Consider the following 12865-nt stretch of genomic DNA (forward strand, 5'->3'; position numbering starts at 1 on the left):
ATCCTTCCCCCAGGAGTGGGGAGGGAATGGGGATTTTGCAGTATCCTTCCCCTGCCACGACCACCAAGCCACACCATGCCCACCAAGCCACGCCCACAGAACCAGTAGTAAAAAAATGTGGATTTCACCACTGGATTGACCCCTCATTTGGCTGCTGGGTATCAGATAGACCAGTCCCACCCTAGCCCTCTGAAGCCTGACTACACTGGTCCTATCACTGACTGGTGGAGAGTGGTCAGCCACAGTCAAGGCTGTGGCAGGAAGTCAGAAGTTTAAATTAAAAAAAAAGAAATGAAATAATGACCTGATACGTTATGATTTGTTTATCCCTAAATCTCCACGCACCCCAAATGCCTTCCTTAAAAGACTAGTCTTTCTGGTCCTTTGGGGGGCATGATCAGATATCTGGAGGGAAGCAATTCCCTGACAGGACTATTACTGAGAAATCTCAGCTCCAAGTCTTTGTAGATGGAATTTCCTCAAAAAACAGTCTCAGCAAGCTCTTGCTTTCTGATCTCATTAGATAGGCAGAAGCAGAGGCAGATATCCTGGTCCTGAGTCTGGATATCCTGGATCAATTCTTATTTCTTAAGATTAATCCAATTCCCTCCTTCTTTCCAATTCTCTAATCATGTTGGTTCCTTTCTCTGTACCCAAAATAGTTTCTTTGATTTGTTTTATCAACTCTGACGCCAGAATGTAACTCTTGGGGTGGGACTAAGTAATGCAAGATATACAGAATCATTACTTTCCATGGTTGAGAAATCATATTTCTGTGGATGGAATCTGAATTTGCCTTTGTTGGTTTAGCAATTCACTGCTAACTCAGACTGTGATCAAATGGACTAATTACATATACCACTTTAATTTATTTACTATTACCTATCATATACAGATAGTCCTCGACGTACGACCACAATTGAGCCCATAATTTTTATTGCTAAGTGAAACATTTGTTAAGTGAATTTTGCTCCATTTTACGACCTTTCTTGCCACACTTGTTAAACGAATCATTGCAGTTGTTAAATTAGTAACATGGTTGTTAAGTGAATCTGGTTTTCCCATTGACTTTGCTTGTCAGAAGGTTGCAAAAGAGGATCACATGACCCTGGGACACTACAACGGTCATAAATGTGAGTCAGTTCCCAAGCATCTGAATTTTGATCATGGGGATGCTGCAACAGTTGTAAGTGTGAAAAACAGTCATAAGTCACTTTTTTCAGTGCCGTAATTTTAAACGGTCACTAAGTGAACTGTTGTAAGTAAAGGGCTACTTGTATCTATGCTTTTGATTTATTTTTCCTAAAGGTAATACTTTTACATTTGGTATTCTTATCCTATGCCACAGACATGTGAAGTGAGTGTTGTTCAAAGTATTTGTATTTATTTCTGGATAGACAGAGTATACCACCAATGAGTAAGTCCCATTGAATTCTGGGATTTATTTCTGAAGATACAGACTGTGCTGTTCATCTTGCCACATCTGGCATTCTGAGGAGATTTGTGTAGACATTCTAGAACAGGGGTGTTAAAGTCACGTTGCCACGGCAGCGACACATGATGTAGCAGGACTTTTTTCCCCCCATCGCTAAACCAGGCATGGGCATGGCCAGCACATGATGCACCTGGCCCGCAGGCCGCGAGTTTGACAGCCCTGTTCTAGAACTACAAAAGGATTATATTTTACCCAGTGGTGAAATCTAAAATTTGTTACTACTGGTTCTGTGGGCGTGGCTTGGTGGGGGGAGGTAATGTTACTGGGTGGGCATGACCAGTTTTTTTTTTTTACTTTTAAAACCATTTTTTCTACAATCTCTTCGGCGAAGAGGTTGTAAAAAAATGCTTTTAGAAATTTTTTTTTTAAAAGCATCTGATGATTGTGCGGCTCAGCTGGGCATGAGGGGGGAAGGGATTTTTGCTACCGGTTCTCTGAACCACCCGCCTCCATCGCTACCGGATCAGGCGATCCAGTCCGAACCGGGAGCATTTCACCCCTGATTTTACCTCAGACCTAAATACACCTTAATTGGATTATTTCAGAATTACGGGGGAGGGGTGTTGCGGAAAAACCCTTACTTCTGTTTTGAGATTTATAATAGGGAATATATTCTTTGTGCTTCTCAAAAGGTGACTGGCTCTTTTCAAATACGAAACCTCATACCCTAAAGAGGCAATACTTTTTGCAGAGAATAGTTTTGGCAGCTTAAAAGAGTGAGATGTAACAGAGTGAGAAGAGATATTATAATTGGCAGCCAGACAAAAATAAAACCTTTTTTTAAAAATGCCGCTTACACCTGAAGGCCCTCATGTTTTGATGATATCCTGCTGGTGCAATTTGAAGCAGTTCTGAACATTTGATGGAAAAAAAAAGAAAGAGAGCAAGAATGCTTAGTTGTTCCTGTATGTTATGTATCTTTCATTCATCAAGCTATGTACTATGGGGATACTTGTTGAAGCAGCAAGATTTCCTTCTAAAAATTAGATTTAAAAACAGGGTGTCAGGAAATGAGTTGATTTCCAGTTGAGCTACCTTAATTCTTTTCTACTTAAGGTGATGGAAAAAATTAAATTCCAAAAGTATTTCAAATAAATGCAAATCAGCTTCTTTGCCATTCTTTGCTTTTCATGTTGGTTTTTTTCCAAGCCGGTCTTATATGTATTCGTCACCTGGCAAAACAGCTTAGGCAATCTAGACAGCAGGGTATTATTTTTGAGAATGGAGCTGTTGTTTGCTATAGAGGAAAATGGCTTTATTCCACCCAGTCTCACAGCAACCACCAGCACCTTCAGGTCTGCTGTGACTGGCCAAAGATCTAAGAACTTCTCTGAATATTAAACAGTGTTCAAATATCCTAAGCAGAACCCAGAAAAAGAAGCAAAGTTTGCTCTGTAAGTGGTCATTCCACAGAAGGCGAGCGCTGCGATTATTTTTCTACGTTCAGCAAATTGTCTTATTTCATTTCAGAATAATATATTTTAAAATATCAACTTTAAGCAAAACATAGCCAGTGTGATGCAGACCAAAGGCTGGATAAAATCAAAGGCATTTGCCACAGTGGCCATCTACATGCTTATGAGATCTCAAGACTGGTCCAAGCCACTCAGAGAGTTTCATAGGTAGACAAAGATTTGAATTGAATCTCTCCAGAAAAAGTCCTAAGTACCACATTCTGATTTTTTGAGACAGTGTCTGTATCTGGTGCCCTTAAGACTAGTCTTGAAGATCTGGGATAATATCCCGGGCTAAAAATAGAATTTTGTACCCATCAGCTGTCAGACTGATAGTCCCAATCAAGCTTCTAATGAAAAGTATGTTCAGATATATATAAATGGGTTGCTGCTGCAGTTCTAATGTAAGCTCTAACGTGGTCCTTGTAAATTGCTCTCTCCTTGTTACTCAAAATTTCTCTGACACTAGAACGATGGAGGATTCTATTATTTTTCCAGCTGGTTGAGATTCTAAGCGCAAGAGTACTTAGAATTAGGGATGTTGATTAAAAATTAATCAGTGATTTTTTTAAAAAAGTATTTAGCATTAAATAACACGGAACAGACTTATCTCAGGCACACGGCATGCACTACAGTAGACTCCTCCAAAAGAATTTTGTGAACCAGTCTTCTCTGTCTGATAAACTCCAGATGACGGCTACAGTTTCCACCATCCCATATTAGCCACTTGTTGGGCATAAATGCTAACTAACCAACAATGGATTGGCATCAAATTGGAGGAGATCACATCCAAACCTTTCCGTCTACCTCCCATCCTTTCAAAAAGTAGCATCATTGAGACTTACTGCTTAGACATCTTGTTTAAAAGCCGATTACTTTGGGGGCACTGGAATGCCCGCTGTTGAGGAATCGTTGAGCTTCTTGGCAAAGATTGTTTCCTTCTTGCTTTGCATCAGAGTTTCTTCTGAATCCAGGAGTGTGAAGCCTTGGCTTTTATTGAACCAATTAATGTCAAACCCAACTCTGCCATCCCGAGTTGAGACCTTTCAGCAAACGGGAACAGGCTGCATGTTCCCGGCCTGGAACGAGTGAGCAAACTGACTGCTTTATGGAAAGCATATTGTTTCTTTTAAAGTTTGCAGTGGGGCATTGCTACTTATTTGCCCATGTGCTTAATGGATGGCTCTGCTTTTTATCGATGTATTGCAGTGTTGTTTCTAATTTACTGATCTTTGGTCTTACGATTTGCTTTGGTTTCTGAGAAAGGATTGTGTTTACTTTCTCAAGCTTTCACTCATTACGCATTTAATATATTTTTGGCTCTTTAAAGTTACTTATGTAAAAACAACATTGGGTTGCTCAGTTTTGCTTTTTTTTTCCTGTTTTTTTTTTTCTTTCTTTTGCATTTCTCCCGATTCGCCTTCTCTTTTCTTGACAGTAAAAATTTAGGCTTAAAGAAATTTGATTTTCCTACTACCCATTGCTATGCGTCAAATCCAAGCTAGTAGTTTTCTGGGTGCTGTATAACTCGTTAAAATTAATTTTATTATCAAAGTGTGCGTTTTGAGTATATGTATGTTGCATGTGTAATGGAACCTTTGTTAATTTTTAAGATAATAGCATGAAAGTTGCTATGAATAAACAACTCAAGATGGCAGATTATTTGTGGCAGAATTTTTTGTCATTTATTTTACACACACAATTTTTTACCATGCAGTTTATCTATAAATATCTGCAATTTATATACAAATAATGAAAGTATTTGCCAGTTTAAAATCTAAAAGATTCAGTGTAATGGTAAATAATAGTGATAATGAACAACTGGGGCGGAAAAACAAATCTACCTTTTAAGTATATTCCTCACAGTGACTGGGACTGCTTTTGTCATTAATTTGAGGTCTTTAAAATTTTAAACAGGCCTTAATATGTTTATATTTTTCTTCAAACTACATTGTTTAAATGCGTGTTCTCACTCAAAATATTTTGGATGGATTTGGAAAAGTATGCTGTAAAACCCAGGAGAATATCTAAACAGCTTGCAAAAATACATGAAGTGAGTGGTAATTACATAGAAAAAATATGTATATTATGGGAAAAGTGCATTCAGAAAATGTAATGCTTTGTTTTAAAGTTTACAGAACTTTAAAACAAATTGATAGGGAAATGGAATGAAGCCAATACAAGAAACTGAAACTTAATGTATATAGTACTTAGTACTAAATAAAGTACCGTATGTACAGAAATGTGTATGATGGGCAGGTATCAAACATTGAAACTTCCCGTATAGTAGATAAATCTTAATTGTAAAAAAAATTTACACTTTAGATCTGTAAAAGTTTTCATGAACGATACAGGGAAATAATATTAAAATCCCAGTATAAGTCCTTTACAAAGGGGACGAAGGGAAGATTTGGAAATCCCAGGGGTATCCACAGAGGGGAGGTGTCACAATCTGCAAGATGATGGATATGGCATTACAATTCAAGCCCCAACTTCTATGTTCTTAGAAGAAGACAAGACCATGGATCTTCAGACCGCAGCTATCATCTCTCAGATTTCAATGCTGCTGGCAAATCCCATTTGTGTTGTCTTCACTATATGGAAGGAAAGAATATATATATCATGCTATTTTTAAAATTTCTCAAGGACAAAATAATTTCCTTTTAAAACCCAGTATTTACTTCCATCATTTTTTTTTCCCACTACCTTTTGAGCTGTCCTGATCAAAACCTCTAGTCTTTTCATTGTTGCCTCTGTTGCCTATTCTATTTTTCCTTCTAAATGAGCTGACAGATTGCTGGTGCCCCAACATGTTCCCTTGGTGAGTCTTTAAGACAACTTAGAAAGCCGTACCTTCATTGTCTTTGCTTTTCTGAGATGTTTTCACACTGCTTGAAAACGACAGGATTTTAAATTCCAGAATTTGTGTATTTGGTTGAGTGCGAAGCCCTTCAGCAATGCATTCTGCTCAATGCATAGTGGTTAAGAATGGCTTCTTTAGAACTAAAGAGTGTATCAGGCTCAGATGAAAAAATGTACAGAAAAGAAACAGTCACTGGAATAGTAAAATGAACACTATGGATGTTAAGTAAAACCGGTTATCAACAGAAGGTAAAGATTTCTACAACTCAGGAACTCAGCTGAATCAGAGTTCCTGATTGGATTTTAAACTCCATCAAAGAAAGTCATTTGCAATCCTTTGCATTATCCAGAACATGCGTGGATTTCTTTAGAGACCCGAACATGTGAGTATGGGCTCATGAGCATCCTCCAATTCCCATACACATGTTAGCCCTGTACATGAGCAGAGAAACACCCCTCTAAGCCTGAAATAAAATGAAATATCCTTAGAGGATATAGACATGAAAAAGCCTCTTACTAGTCACACTTCTCAGTTCGTTCATTTGTGCATGCATAAAATGCATACTTCAACCCTTACCTGTTATTTCTCCATCCCTTTGAATGTATTACATAGTTAAACCCCCGAATTCTCGAACGATCACCCTTAAGCCTCAAGGAAAACCTCACAGGCACAAAGCAATCACGATGATGGGGGCCAGATATGCCGAGGAGACACTCTATTAGGTTTCTATTCCCAATGGGCTAAACTAACTATTATTAATTCAGTGCCTGAAGTATTACAAATGTGCCCCATTAGAGCAATACACCATCTGGCTAGACTCATTGTGTAGGAAGCCAGCTCATTCCAACGAGTCAGACTCCTTGCTATTTTTGTAGTACTGGCAGAAGCCATTGGCACATTACCCAGAAATAATACTAATAAGGAAAAAAAAAAAGAGCAAGAACAATCATTAATAAGCAAAGTCACAATTTTGGAACAGCGCTAGCCAGCAAACATGGCAGCGCTCAGGGTGCAATGAGCCAGCAGGGGCAGATCCCAAGCAGAATTTGATCAGAAGCTTATAAAATGGTGGAATCAAAAAAAGTGGAATTAAACGGAAAGAGAAAATGCTGTGTTCCTCTCACTTTGGGATTTCCACTGAAACTATTTTCTTGTTTATTTTTTTGAGTGGGGTTGATAAAGGTTTGCTCTGCACACAGCTTAGCCAGATGGAAGGCAGCTTTTGAAAGCAATTTGGAGGAAAATGCTGGTGGCAGGAGGGATTTAATTCCTTTCTCTTGTCTGCTCCTTCCTTCCTTCCTATTCCAGAACAAGAATGGGCCATCATCATGTATGGTAGCCCTGGGCAAAGTTGCTTCTGATCAACCTCTTCCCTCCATCCACATGCATACATAGTGAGGGACATGATAACCTGGCCGTTCTCTCATCACCACATTTTCCATGTCACCCTGGCTACAGAACATACTCTCTGAAAATGTGATAAAGAAAAAAAAAGAGAGAGAGATTTCAACTCGTATCTACCCCAGATACTCTTCGACGCAGGAGCTTTACTTTAGTCTAACCATACTAGGGCCTTCTGCCGACCTGCATGAATTAATGTACAACACACATTTGATCTCTAAAGATAGCAGAATATGGTGAACAGATTCAAGAAACATTTGCACCCGTTCTCTCATATAGCATTTCATAAGATGTACATTATCCCTGCAATATTGACCAACCTCTCAGTGCTGTGATAAAAGTGGTTAAAACTCTGAACTCTGAAATGCCAGTGGATTGTATTGCTACTCCATCCTAAAAAAACTGCTACCTTCAAATATAAACCTAGCATATATTATGTTGACATCCAGTCATACTAGAGCAGTGTTTCTCAACCTTAGCAGTTTAAAGATGTATGGATTTCGAGTCCCAGAATTTCCCAACCAGCAATCATTTTGAAGAGGTGTGTCCTTATGACCCAATTTCCTCCTATCTCAGCCCACTGCAGTGGCAGCCTGAAATTATTTTATGTTGCTCTAGTGTTAAAGTACTGTTTCCCTTTTAACTGTAAATAAATCCAGCCATACAGCCCAGAACAGGGGTCCCCAATCCCCGGCTGCAACTTCCTACCGTGCTGTAGCCTATTTGGAATCCGGCTGCATGAGCATGTACGCCACGGGTGGGTTCTACTTACCTTTACTACCAGTTCGCAATGGGATCGCATGCGCAGATCACTGATAATGACATCCGGGGCGGTCGGTTCTTGCGAACCGGTCCGAACCAGGGGCAACCCACCACTGATGTACGCGCAGCTCAATTTGCACAAGTTGAACTGCAAATCTGTGCACATGTGTGCCAGCCCACCATTCATGTGGCCTAGTTCTCTTCTCCTCCCCCCCGCCCCCAATAGGCTGCCAATCAAAAAAGGTTGGGGACCACTGGTCTAGAATGCTTGGATATTGCTGGTGGCCTTAATGCACTATTCCTAGGTTTATGGGAGAGGCCCAATTTATGCCAGTCAGCTGAAGGATGGAAGGCATGGACCATTGACTGTGAGAAGAGTCCTGGTGCTTATCCATCTGGTTTACAAAAATCCAGACCATCGCTACATGGTAATACATTTTACCATGCCTAGATGGGATATTCCCAAAGTTAAAAAATATTGGATTTAATTCTACTCTTAAGACTGATGTTGTCAAAAGGTGAACAGCTATTCCTTGATTATACAGGAGGAAGAGAAGGAAGCACCCGTTCTTCAACATTATAATTCATAGGAATGAGTATCAGGCTTTCAAATATTGTAAAGCCGGGGTGTCAAACTCAAGGCCTGCGGGCCAAATGAGGCCCGTGGGGTGTTTAGATCTGGCTCATGGGGCCGCCCTGGAAACAGTGAAGGACTAGCCTGAGGTGCCTCTGCTAGTGAAAACGAGCTCCCAATTTCCGTTTTTGGCTGGGATGGCCTCCTGCCACCCTCTGCCAGCAAAAACAGAGCTCAGGAGGGCCACTGATAGAGCACTAGGGCCACCACAGGTGCCCCTGACATGAGTGATGTCAAGCTGGCTACGCCCACTCTGGCCATGCCCACTCTGGCCACGCCTCCCCCCATGGCCCCCCAAAGTCAAACATAACCCTGATGCAACCCTCAATTAAATCGAGTTTGATACCTCTGCTGTAAAAAATTATTTCTTTCTGAGATGATGTTTATACTTGGTTAAGAAAAAGTTTTCAAAATCAGTATAGCTGCTATTTAAACAGTGTTCTTGAGAGGTTAAGATAATGGAGGAATAAATCCATCTCATTCTGTATCTTTGAAGTGAAAATTGTTTTCACTCACTTGCTACTGAAATGAATGTCAATGTTCCCGGTTTCTTCTTGTTTATACATGACATTATATAATATAATGCAATGCCTGTTTTGTGCAGGCAATACAGCTTTGTCCATAACTAAGCATCCTCAGATGGTTTAAGGTTATAGTTTTCAAAATTCCAAGCCTTTCACCATGTTGGCTCTTGGTTGAGGTTCCAAACTTGGAGTGTCCAAAATTGTTTTCACTCATTTCTTACTGTAATGAATGACAATGTCCTATATAACAAAAAATGTTCCCAGTTTCTTCTTGTTTATATATAAGCTGCAATACAATTGTGAAGATACATGCCACATACTTTCTTCCATATCCCTAGGTAATATATTTATATATAGTACTGCTGTAGAAAACTTTTCAAATTATAATCTCTTTCTCTTTGTTGCAATATTTTCAGGATCAGACTCAATAAGATCAACAAGAGTTAAAGATTTAACTATATATTCTTTATTTACATTAGGCATTCTATATTCACTGAATATTCACAGATAGAAGCGAGGGAAATGGTGTAGGTAGCTCCTTATATATACAATGGGTGGAGCTATATGTGGGAGTGGTGAATTATGAATACATTAAGAAGTGAAGAATAAGTTGACCCCTGATACCCTGTCTGTACACTATTTACACATTGGAGAATAAGGCATTTACATCTGACAAATCCCCCTCTAAATGCCGATTCGTTATACAACACCAGTTACATTCAGATTCAGGACAATACAAAACATACAACTTAGAGGTTAAGTATTTATGCTGTTTAGAAGGTAAAGGCTTCGTTAATATATCAGCTAATTGTTCTGAAGTGTCGCAATGCACTGCTTTAATAAATCCATCCTGAGATAATTGTCTCACATGTTTAAATTTTATATCTATATGTCTGGACCTTTGTCCAATGGCATCAGATCTAGATATTTCAATGGCTGCTTTATTGTCTTCATGCATAACAAAAGGCAGAGCAGGTTTTTTCCAGACATCTGAAATTAAATCATTAAACCATACAAGATTATTTGCGGCCTTGGATAAACAAACATATTCCGCTTCTGTTGTTGAAGTAGCCACTAGTTCTTGTTTACCAGTGTACCAGTAAACTGGACAGTCATTTAAGAGAAATACATAACCAGATGTGCTTTTTCTGCATGAGGTGTCTCCAGCCCAATCTGCATCTGCATAACACGTAAGCTTTGGTTCTTTAATATCATTAGGTTCTAACATTAAACAAAAGTCTAGTGTGCTTTTTAAATATCTTAAAATTCTTTTAACAGCTTCCCAGTGGTACATTGTTGGTTTGCTGACATGCCTAGATAATAAATTGAGTGGTAAAGCGATGTCCGGTCTAGTCCAATTAGATATGTAAAGGAGTGAACCTATGATTGATCTATAGAATGTATTGTCCTTGAACTCGGGAGAAGATTCATCAGAATTCCTTAGAAAGTCAGTTTGCATAGGGGTATCACAAGGTTTGGCATTGTTTAAGTTGCATTTATTTAAAAGATCTATGATCTTATCTCTCTGGGTAAGTTTGAATCCCCTTTTTGTCTTATTAATTTGGACACCAAGGTATTTGTTTACCTTGCCTAAAGATTTCAATGAGAAATGTTCATTTAGTTTAGTTACAAAAGTTTCTCTTCTTTCTTTATGTTTTCCTATGTATAAAATGTCATCCACATAAATCAATACAAATTCAATGTAATCATCACCCCTCTTGACAAAGAAACAATTATCAGCAGTGGTAGCGTTGAAGTCCATGGTCTTAAGTACTTTTACTAAACAATCATACCACCGTTTACCAGATTGTTTTAGCCCGTATAAACTCTTGTTTAACAACCAAGTCTCATTTTTGTTTGTGTATGGACTATGAGGTGCTCTCACGTATATTTCTTTATCTAATTTTGCTTGTAGGTACGCAGTCTGTATGTCATATTGGAATACATCTAGATTGAGTGCTGAAGCTACCACTAGAGCTGTTTTGACACTCTCTGTTCTTACAGTGGGGGAATACGTGTCAGTATAGTCCTCTGGATATTTCTGTGCATAACCCTGTGCAACCAATCTAGCTTTGTATAGAGTATTTCCTCCCTCTAAATTCTTAATTTTATATATCCATCTGGTACCAATAATTGTCTTATCTTTAGGTGCAGATGCAGGTGTAAATACATTTAGTCCTTGTAAACTTTCCATCTCTTTCTTCATTGCTAATTCCCATTTTTCTTTTTCTTCGTGAGGAAGTTTTAACACTTCCTCGTATGTATTGGGTGTTGTTGGTTCACCATTCATGTGCATTACATAATCCTTGTATTTATTTGGCATTTGATTTCTGGTGTTTCTAATGATTTTCTCGGGTTTACTATCGTTATCATGCAAATATCTTGCTTCCTTTTTTGTTAGTGTGTCTGTCTTTATTTTGAGTTGGCTATTTGTCCAAGTTTTAGTTTTGTTTCTATATTTGTTGATATTTTGTTTTTCTATAGTCCCTTTCTCATGAGATTTTGTATCTTCATGTTTATTTGGGAATATCTCATTAAGATGTAATTTAGACCAGTTAGCTTGTTCATGGAACACAGCTGTTCTGGAGACTATAAATTTGTTGTTACTATCAATGAATCTGTATCCTTTAGTGCCAGTCTCATATCCCATAAATCTGAGTCTCCTGGACACATTTTCTCCCTTTCTTCTTAATTGTTTAGGTATGTGTACGTCTGCTGTGACTCCAAATATATGCATGTGTGCTAATTTTGGTTTTCTATTATACATCACTTCATATGGTGTCTTATTTATAATGCTGGACCATGTTCTATTTTGTGTGTAATTTGAATAATGTAAGGCTTCTGACCAGAATTGTTTGCTTAAGCCAGCATCTTCCAATGTGCATCTAATCATGGTTTGTAATGTGGAATTTTTTCTCTCTGCAATCCCGTTTTGGAACGGAGAAAATGGACTAGATGTGTAATGTAACATTCCTTTGTCTTTTAACCATTGTGAGAATTCTTTAGACATGAATTCGCATCCTCTGTCTGTCATAATTTGTTTTATTTTGATGTTGTGTTGTGTTTCTATGCGTTTGTAAAATTCTTTAAATTTTTGAAATGTTTCATCTTTGTGTTTTAATGTGTAAACAAATCCATAGCGGCTATAATCGTCCACTATTGTCAGAAAGTAACGTTTCCTATAAGTGATTGATGGGGTTAATGGACCAACTAAGTCCATGTGTACTAAATCAAAAATTTTGTTAGTTGATCTGGTAGATTTTTTTGGCCTGGGACTAGTTTTTAGTTTTGTAGATTTACATACTGAGCATTCCAGATAATTTTCACAATTTTTTATTTTGACACCTTCTGCGTGTTCAGTCATTTTTTGCACTACAGGAAAACTGGCATGTCCTAACTTCCTATGCAATATGTGAGCACACTCATCATGAATTGGTTTGCCTATCTTTGGCTTCTTATCGTTGTGTGCATCTGTGTGATCATGAGATATTTTACATTCATCATTGTCACTGTTGCTAACATTCTCATCATCTATCTCAATACAATCTTCCATATTTGAATCAATGTTATGTAACCATTTTTCTTTTGTTATTAGGTAAGGTAGTCCTCCTTTAGTCACCACAGTGCCTACATTTATTTTATTCTTTTCCAAAGTTGCCTTTCCTTTTGAAAAGACAATGTTAATGTCAGAATCTCTGCTTAGTTTTATGGCACTTAATATGTTATGAGGTA

At 38.2% G+C, this 12865-nt stretch overlaps 1 long non-coding RNA gene across 1 annotated transcript in view; it reads right to left on the minus strand.

The window, feature by feature from the left end:
* The window catches only part of LOC148116751 (uncharacterized), a 26821-nt gene extending 17890 nt beyond the window's left edge, over positions 1-8931 (minus strand). Inside the window, exon 1 of the long non-coding RNA XR_015731299.1 lies at positions 3795-8931. This is a non-coding gene — a long non-coding RNA (uncharacterized LOC148116751). The remainder of the gene's footprint in view (positions 1-3794) is intronic.
* Between the last annotated feature and the right edge of the window lie 3934 nt (positions 8932-12865).

This window comes from Pantherophis guttatus, chromosome 1 (assembly GCF_059756535.1).
Source record: "Pantherophis guttatus breed Tessera chromosome 1, ASM5975653v1, whole genome shotgun sequence".
Lineage (NCBI taxonomy): Eukaryota > Metazoa > Chordata > Lepidosauria > Squamata > Colubridae > Pantherophis > Pantherophis guttatus.